We start from the raw sequence: 10,167 nt of genomic DNA, 5'->3' as shown, positions 1-10,167 counted from the left end.
AATTTGGTATAAATTAAGTACTGAAAATAGTATAATGATCAAATATTGAGCTATTGTGTCTTTAATTTTTTTTATGTTTATTTTTGAGAGAGAGACAGAGACAGAGAGAGACTGTAAGCAGGGGCGGGGCAGAGAGGGAGACAGAATTCGAAGCAGACTCCAGGCTCTGAGTTGTCAGCACAAAGCACGGTGGAGGATTCAAACTCCCAAATCATGAGACCATGACCTGAGCTGAAGTTGGATACTTAACCAACTGAGCCACTCAGGCACCCAAATTTGAGTGTTATTTAAAACTGGAAGGGAGAAAAACATCTTTTCCATCTACACATTCAAGTTCCTGTCTGGGGATCCTGTAACAAAAGACATACAGGTATCCCCCACTTTTCAAAAACTTGCCTTATGCTACTTTGCTTCTCTGAAAAGTCTACATTAGTACCTGTTTCACTGGCCAAAAGAAATCAAAAAAGGATTTTCACTTTTCTTAAAAATGGCAAAAAACAGGGGCGCCTGGGTGGCTCAGTCGGTTAAGTGTCCGACTTCGGTTCAGGTCATGATCTCACAGCTCGTGGGTCCGAGCCCCGCATCGGGCTCTGTGCTGACAGCTAGCTCAGAGTCTGGAGCCTGCTTCAGATTCTGTGTCTCCCTCTCTCTCTCTGCCCCTCCCCTGCTCACGCTGTCTCTCTCTGTCTCTCAGAAATAAATAAAACATTAAAAATAAAAAAAATGGCGAAAAACAAAAGTAGTGTTTAGTGGTTATTTTGCAGCTAGCTTTTAGAATAAAGGCAGCAAATATCTCCCCAGCAAGAGTGGTGCCACCAGGCCCCTTCCCGAGCAGCTACACACAGCGTTTCAGTGAAGCCACCATAGCTTTAACGGTGTTTGTAACCATCTGCGCTTTGTCTCAATTATTTTGTGCATCTGTTCATAAGGTATGTTCTAAGATATTATAAAAACCTAAGAGAGGTTATTTTTTAAGTCTGGGAATGCTGGAATTTTTTTCATTGTAAATTAATGGTAATTGCTTCTTTCCTTTAAGCCATGCTAGTTTATAAAAGTTTTCAGAGAAATGCTCTACTTTCAGATAGCAGGAAAAACCTATATTAACAAGAGAAAAGCATAGAAATTCATTTAATGTAACTCTTCTTGTGACACAGGATCCTTCATAAGTAAATGAGGACTCCAAAAAGTGGTTCAAGTTGAATGATCTTATGCTAGGTTTGATGAAGAGTGGAAAGTGTTGGGAAAATGTGAGCTAAAGATACTAACTAGGGAAAGTATACTCGGGCTCCCTCCTTTCGATTTTTCTCAGTGTCCACGTGTGTCGTGTAGATAAGGATGCTCCTTTTCCCTGGGTATAGAAAGAATACCTCTCCGGTGAGGCTCTTATGACACACTTCAGGGAAGACTGGAAAAGGTCAGAGAGTCCTTCCTGCTCTTGCCCTTTTCCTCAAATGTCTTCAGCTTAATATATTTAATATGCCAGGCCGCCATATTCTGGAGTAGTGTGTCCTGAAGTAGGCTGCCTCATCAAGATCTGAAGTCCTAGGGGAACATCTTTAGCAAATTTTCTAAGATTATCATAGATATGCATTTAATAGTTTTGAAATAAAGTAAAATAACATGAATGTTATTTTACAAGAGTCAGAAAGATAGGGGCACCCCGGTGCCTTGTCAGTTGTGTCTAACTCTTAATTTTAGCTCAGGTCACCATCTCAGTATTCCTGAGATCCAGCCCTGCATCAGGCTCTGTGCTGACAGCACAGCACTTGCTTAACATTCTGTCTCTCCCCCTCTTTCTGTCCCTCCCCTGCTACTGAGCACTCTCTCTCAAAATAAATAAACATTTATAAAAAAAGAAAGTAACAAAGATGGCTCTATTGAATTCATGCCATGCATTCACACTCATTTGGTGATGAAGATGACAATTGTCAACTGTACAACATTACTTCAGCAGTTTAAAGACTGACAATTTTAGATCATATTGGATAGAATTTGTTTACATATTTTCCTAGATTATCTTCTGTATGATCATAAAATTTTAAGAACATCAGACTTTATAAATTAACAATACCTCATGTCTTCTAGAAATCACCCTGTATTAAACCTAATTTTAAGTTTTTGTTTTTGTTGTTATTTTTTAAGTACAAATGCAAAATAATTGGTTTTTGTGGGCCAAAGATCTTTCACCCAAAGAATTATTTCATTGAAAAAGCCATGAATAAATAAGTAAACATTTAAAGAACACAGATTCTGAAAATACTTCATCATTTTTGTGCTCTATATATATCTTTCTCTCAATAATGTGATCGAATATGTAGAAACCATTCAACCATTAGATTTGTTTTGTTGTCACTAAGTTGGCCAGAACAACAGTTCATATCTACCATTTGAAATGTTATTTTCATAGTAAAGAAAATCAATATTTTTAGGTATTTTGGCTTATGACAAAAAAGTTCAGAATTCTTGTCTAAATTATTTTTCTAGCCGCACCTGGGTGGGTCAGTCGGTTAAGCGTCTGATTCTTGGTTTCAGCTCAGGTTATGATCTCACAGTTTCTGGGTTTCACGGTTTCTGCATCGGGCTCTGCGCTGACAGTGCAAAACCTGCTTGGGATTCTCTCTTTCCCTCTCTCTCTCTGCCCCTCCCCTACTTGTGCTGTCTCTGTTTTTCTCAAAATAAACTTAAATTTAAAAAATTATCTTTCTAAAAAACGGAAATTTTCTTCATGTCTTCTCCAATACTGGTTGTTTATTATGTTTTTGATTTTAGCCAGTCTGACAGATATGAGGTGATATCTCATTAAAGTTTTGATTTGCATTTCCCTGTAGATTACTGATGTTGAGCATCTTTTCATGTGCCTGTTGGCCACCTGTACATCCTCTTTGGAGAAATGTCTGTTCATGCCCATTTTTAATTGGATTATATTATCAGTTCTTTACATATTTTGGATACCAACCCTTTGTCAGATACACCACTTGCAAATATCTTCTCCCATTTCTTAAGTTGCCTTTTAATTTTATTTATTGTTTCCTTCATTGTACAGAAACATTTAATTTTGATGTCTCAGTTTAGCCTTCTAATATAATTTGTCACCCTGAGTGTCACTATTTTTCCAAAGATGCAGATCCATTCTCCAGACTTGTCTGTTTCTAGTGTTTAGAGCCATTGCTTGGGGCACCTGGGTGGCTCAGTCGGTTCAGCGTCCGACTTCGGCTCAGGTCATGATCTCACGGTTCGTGGGTTCGGGCCCCGTGTCAGGCTCTGTGCTGACAGCTCAGAGCTTGGAGCCTACTTTGGATTCTATGTCTCCCTCTCGCTCTGACCCTCCCCTGCTCACGCCGTCTCTCTCTTCCCCTCTCTCTCTCAGAAATAAATAAAACATTAAAAAAAATTAGAGTCATTGCTTGCACAACAAAAGCATATAAACCTGAATAAAGTTCAAAGGGCAATATGTTTAAGGATTAGTCTCTCCTATTTTGAAATTGGCAGTTATCTTGACCAGTGAATCATCAGTCATTTAATTACCTTGCACACACCTACATATACTTTCACACATATACCATATATGCTTACAACAGAGAAAGGTGATTTCACACTTGTGATTGTATAAATTTCTCACATGGAAAAGCACTGGCATTTATTGATATTGTCTATCAAGTGATAGGAAAAGACAATACAAATAGTAAGATTAACAGTGTATTTTCAGAAATCTGATTAATTTCTGAAAATCCATGGATATGTTTATGAGACATTAATGAGCCATTAATTTACATAGAAGATTAAAATGTATTAGTATACAATGGTGTTCATATCTTTCCAGTTATTAGCATATAAATGTTTCCTATCAGGAAAATTCTTCCAGATATCGAGGTCCCAAGGAAAACAAATTAATAAAAGGATTAATTTAAGATTTTTTTTTTCCTGGATGGTCCAGAAGTATATTGAATCCAATTTGGGGCAGACTGAAGACTTTTTTTTCCTCATTACACTACAGAGTTTCCCACTACAATACTTGAGATTGACATTTAAAAGATATCTCTTCTTTATGCATAGGAGCACATGTACCCCAATGTTCATAGCAGCGCTCTCCACAATAGCTAAAACATGGAAAGAGCCTAAGTGTCCATCAACAGATGAATGGATCAAGAAGATGTGGTTTATCTATACCATGGAATACTACATGGCAATGAGAAACAATGAAATCTGGCCATGTGTAGCAACATGGATGGACCTTGAGGGTGTTATGCTGAGCGAAATAAGTCAGGCAGAGAAGGACAAATATCATATGTTTGCACGTATAGGAGGATTAGGAGGAACTTGACGGAGGAACAAGGGGGAGAAGAAGGGCGGAAATGGTGGGGGAAAGGGAGAGAAGCAAACCATGAGAGACTTTTGAATGCTGACAAAAACTGAGGACTGATGGATGTGGGGGGAGGGGGGGATGGGCATGGAGGAGGCCACTTGTGGGGATGAGCACTGAGTGTTATGTGGAAACTAATTTGACAATAAACTATTAAAAAAAAAAAAGAGGAAAAAAAAAGCAAAAAAAAAAAGATATCTCTTCTTTAGAAGTGGGTGATGGTAAAGTATTCTTAGGCCATCACCCTGTGTTATGGCAATAAATTGGACCCACTCAACATTTATTAGTTCAGTTGTTTACATTGTATTCCCTATCATTTAAGGAATGATGAGATTTAAGACTCTTTACCTAGGGCACATGGTGGCTCAGTCCTTAAGCATCTGACTTAGGCTCAGGTCATGATCTTACGGTTCTTGAATTCTAGTCCAACATTGGGTGAACTGTAGCCCTGCTTTCGGTGAGCGTGAGCCCCGCTTGGGTGATCCCTGCTTCTTTTTCTCTCTGTCTTCTCTCTCCCTCTTTCTCTCTCTCTCTCTACCTCTGCCCCTGCTAGGACTCTCTCTTTCTCTCTCTGCCCCTTGCTCACTTGCACCATCCCTCTCTCTCTCTCAAAACAAAACAGAAAAAAGACTGATGTCACTTAATTTCATATTTTTAACTTATTTATATTTTCTTAAAATCAATTCCAAGTCATCTATTATGTTAATGGCCAAAATATGAGCATTTCATTGTAGTCCACAATCCCTACAAACAGACTGCATTTTTTACCCTCAAATTCTGTGGTCTCTTCTTATTATACAGAAACCTGAGAGATGGGGTATTCACTGTCATAAAACTTTGGGAAGAATGTCTTTTTGATATTTATTATGACCAAATCTGACATATGTGCCTATTTTCAGCAATATTTAGCATTTACGGAAATAAGCTTGGAGATAAAAAATATATATATAAATATATAAAAAATATATAAAAATAAAAAAAGATGTATTCTTGCTATTTTAATTCCACTACAAGGCATAATGATTTCTCTAAAAATGCCTTTAATATAACTTCTTTATAAAATATCTTTTAACATTCAGAACATCCACACATGGATATAGCTTCAGTCACCTCTTTGGGATTATATTCTATTTTTATCTCTAGGACCAGTAAGTGCATGGGTAGCTCTTCTGAGAAAAACAGAAACAAAAACTGAAATCTTAAAACTAAAGGCAAAAGAAAAGCTGCCCTCAGGTATGAGAAAGAATGTGGTGCTTTCCCAAGGCCATTAGCACCTGGAAGGACTAGGAAATTTGTGTGGAGACTGTTAACAACTGCTTGGAACTGTCAGCATTAACTCCTGACTTGCAAGCTGAAGCTTTGCAAGCATTTCGGAGCAGAATGCATTTATTTTTCAACAAGTCAGCAATCCGCATAACAAAAATTCACCTATGCAGAGACTTTAGGCTGTGTCTAATTTATTGATGAATTTAGTAACTTGCTGATAACAATGCTTTTCTGGTCCCAGGCTCCTAATATGCAAATACTCAACTGCTCTTTCTTGGGAGTAAAAGTGTTTTTAATTGCACTTTGATAGTTTATCAATAAACCATTTAAGAAAGAAAAAAAGAATAAGACACGGGGAAAAATGAAAATCACTTCACAAAATCTCTGTGGGTTGTATCACATAGCCAGAAAGATTTACTTTTTTCCTAAAAGAGAGATACAAGTTAGAGATCTTATTTCTAGGTACAAAATTTTAGAATCATTTGGAAATAACAATAACATTGCATACTTTTAGATATCGTGATGCAAATTTTAGAGATTAACTACCTGCCTAATAACATGTAACAGGTTTTTAAAAATACAAGATGCCAAAAAAGGTTTGGAAGATAGAATCTCCAGAACTCTCAAGTTTTTGGGTGTCAGTCAGGAAGGGGATGAATGGGAGAAATGTAATTGCTTAATATCTCTGTTTCATTCTTTCTGCATTAAGGTTTCTCAACCTTGACAGTGGGGACCTTTCGAGCCTCATAATTCTTTGCTGTGATGAGATGTCTTCTACCTCATCGGATGTTTGACATCATCATTAGCTGAAGGTCTGTATCACCTTCATTCAAAAAATGTCTCAATGTTTCCAGACATTGCCAGATATCCCCTGGGTAAGGTTGGGGCAGTCAAAATTGCCCAGAGTGGAGAATCACCACTCTAGCGTGAGTACAAACTAAATGGTCATTACTAGATCAAAGAAGAAAATAATAATAAAAAAAAATGAAAAACACAATCACATGTCCCTAAGTTGCAAAATATGTTGATCCTGCAATCCACTAACAAACTGTAAAGTAGATTATTTTTAGAGACAGAGTATGGAATGTACATAATCAAATTACAATCAATCACACAATTTGAGCCAACTCTTAAACAAGAATAGATAAGATATATAAATGATTTCAAAATTTTATTTTTATTATTTGGAATCAATCACTGCCAAATAATTTTAATGGGAACCTCTTTATCTATGTTATTCATTTTCTTACTGAATTGTTTATGGGTGGCTCAGAGCCAAAAAAGATTCAGCAGCAAAAGCCAAGATAATCCTTTGGAAAGGGTCCTTAGTCAATGAATGGTGGACAACTGCCAATAGTTGGGCATTTTCCATAATTGTATTACTCTTTTCCTTGAAGAAATATAAGTAAAATATCAAGATAACTGCTTAGGTTGCTTAATTAATACAGGTCCAAGTCACATAATGACTGATAATTAAAAACAGATTTTTTCCTCATTCTTTTGTAGAAGATAATGAAACCTGTAACAATTTCTAAAAAAATAATATTCTTTTTTAATGTTTATTTATTTTTGAGAGATACAGAGCATGAGCTGAGGAGGGGCAGAGAGAGAGAAGAAGACACAATCCACAGCAGGCTTCAGGCTCTAAGCTGTCCACACAGAGCCTGAAGTGGGCCTCGAACTCATGAACAGTAAAATCATGACCTGATTCAAAGTTGAAGCTTAACTGACTGAGCCACCCAGGTGCCCTAAAAAAATATTCTTAATGTTCATTCCATGAACCCAAAGACAGCTTTCAAAAGAAATTTGACTTTACTCAAGAATCAATATAGTGTGTAAAAGTTCTAGAGGTTTACGCAGAAGTGTCTTGTATGTGGAGCCAAATAAAAAACTACCTTAGATTCTCAGAGTAATGTGTAATCCTCCAAATCAGAAACTGTCATAGGACTGCGAATTTTGTATTTATGTAAGATCAAGATATGGTTATGTAGGACAATGGTACAGAACGGTTTTATTCATTTTGATTTTATACAATTAAAAATATCATAATTATAAAAAGAAAAATATAAAGTAATAATTTGGATATTTTCAACATTCATCCAGCTATGAAGTTAATTGAAGATTTTACTTGTTATATTGAAGTGTAATTTACACATTACTTCATATATGATTTTGCTCAGTTTCTAAACAGTAATATATTAGCAAACATATTAAAATGTTGTTATACCCTTGGTGTGTCATAAAGGATATAACATTCCATAAAGCATTCAGCTCTTAATCTCAGGGTCCTAAATTCAAGCTTCATGTTGGGCATGGGGCCTACTTTAATAAAATGTTGTATGTATACCCTGTCTATAATTTCTGTAAATTTTGGTTTTAATTTCATCTAATGTTAAATGGATTGTAGGTATTCGAGGACTTTGTTGCAAATTCTCATTATTTTCATTGATGTAAGATAAAACAAAAATTAACTTGCAAACCTATTTCTAAATTTTCTAATGAAATATTATTTTTCACAAGTTTAAAAATTCAGCTGTATTTTATTGCTACAACTAGTAGTTTTGAGTATTTTCTTGAAATATGCGATCATTTACATATTCTTTATTTTGCACTTTTTTCTTTTAGCACTATGGCAATATTCATATACTCATATGGTAATATATTGGTCTGTATTCACATTATTTTTTTTGCCTAGCTAAATGTTATATAATAACATTGTCAAAAATACCTGTCATCATATCTTTCTCTGACCAATTTTTATAACTTATCTCCTTCCATTTCCTTTCACAGTGTCCTTGAGTAACTATAAGTTTTAATTTTTCTGAGTCTGCACATATTGTTTCTTCTGGCAAATACAATCCTTTTCTCCAAGATAATATTAAATGTCATCTTCTCTACTTTACCCAGAATGAGATGTTTCTTTCTGATGTTTCTGTAGTGTCACCATCATACATCAAGTATATAAGTCAATGGGTAGATTTTCTTATTAATTGTTCCAGAGGAAAGATCATACCTAAATTATTTCTCTATCTTTAATCTGTAAAACATAATCTGGCATATACAGAGTGCTCATTAAATGACAGAAGAAATAAATGACAATTGAAGTGGCTTATAAAGACACAGAGACTTCAGGGTCATTTTTGGATATTTAGTTTATTACTTGAAGTTGTAAGGAATCATTATAAGCTACTGATGATATAAGTTAAAAGATACTGTGTGATTTCTAAGGTAACTGCCAGGAGATTGAAGTCTAGCTCAGTGAGAGAGTAAGGCAGAAAAATCAAACTGGAAGTTATAGCAAAAATTTAGGCAATATAGGATAAAGAATTGAATTAGGCCAGTGATAGTTGCAATGAATAAAAAGGGATAGAGAAATGATGTGTCTTTGTTTTCCCATAATCTGGGAAGAGTGAAGCGTACACATAGTTAATTAATAAATGCAGTTATCAAAAGTTGTTATTAATTATAATTACATACATCCAATTAAAGTTTAATAAGACTCAGGTACTAAATTAAATGGTTTACATACTTTATTTCATTAAACCTCTAAGCAATTTTATGTAGTAGGGATCAGTAATCTTATTTTACAAATAGACCAATATTTGTAGGTCACAAGTTAATTAATGCTAGAACTGAAACTTTAATGCAAATCTATCCCTTGATCTACAATATCTTGTGAAATATTTAGTTAGTTTGATGAAAGCAAATTAGACTTTGATTAAATATGGATAATGTGCAGAAGAAAAAGAATTTCCTGATTTCTTAATCACGTGTTGTTATAGAATATCTCCTTTAAATCATTATTACTCTTTCATCCAAATCACATTTCTTTATGCTGTAGTATTTCTGATGACTGTTGAACTTGCAGTTTTTAGTGGAAAATTCTAGTTCATTTACAATAAGATTTATCTAAGCCTTATGAATGAGCAAACCACTAAGAGTTAAGTAATAATGGTGGTGATTAGTAGATGTTTGGAACTTGGAATCATGGGAATTGTATCTAATCTAATTGTATGACTATTAGAAATTTTAATCATTTGGATATGCCGCACCAGTGGTTTTCATCTTATGAGATAAAAAAATAGAGAGGGAATTGCACACATAACAGATGGTAATAAGAGAAATTAAAGGTAATCGAAATAAAAAATCACTACCCGCCCATAATATAATTATCAATATTAAGTAAATAGCCTGTGGTAACTATCAAATATAAGCTAAGGTAATAACATGGTGAACATATATTCTAGTTTGTCAAGTGCAATTCCTCTTCGTGCTTATTGTACTGGTGTGTTGTGCAGCTTAACCACTCACTGTACAAGAATTTCCAGTTTTTATGAAAAGTTATTATTACAAGTTGCCTTACTATCTGCCAGATGGATTTGAATCCTTCACTTTGACTTCCACCTTTTACTATGATCTCATCTAATAGAATGTGAGAAGCATGTGTCTATTTTTACATGTGGTTAAACTAAAAGTCAATCAGAAATAATGAATCTTTCGTTTTCCTCCCCCTTCTAAATATGATGTATTTAACACTTTCT

This window comes from Crocuta crocuta, unplaced genomic scaffold, assembly GCF_008692635.1.
Source record: "Crocuta crocuta isolate KB4526 unplaced genomic scaffold, BGI_CrCroc_1.0 scaffold709, whole genome shotgun sequence".
Lineage (NCBI taxonomy): Eukaryota > Metazoa > Chordata > Mammalia > Carnivora > Hyaenidae > Crocuta > Crocuta crocuta.
This window is presented reverse-complemented; position numbering follows the sequence as displayed.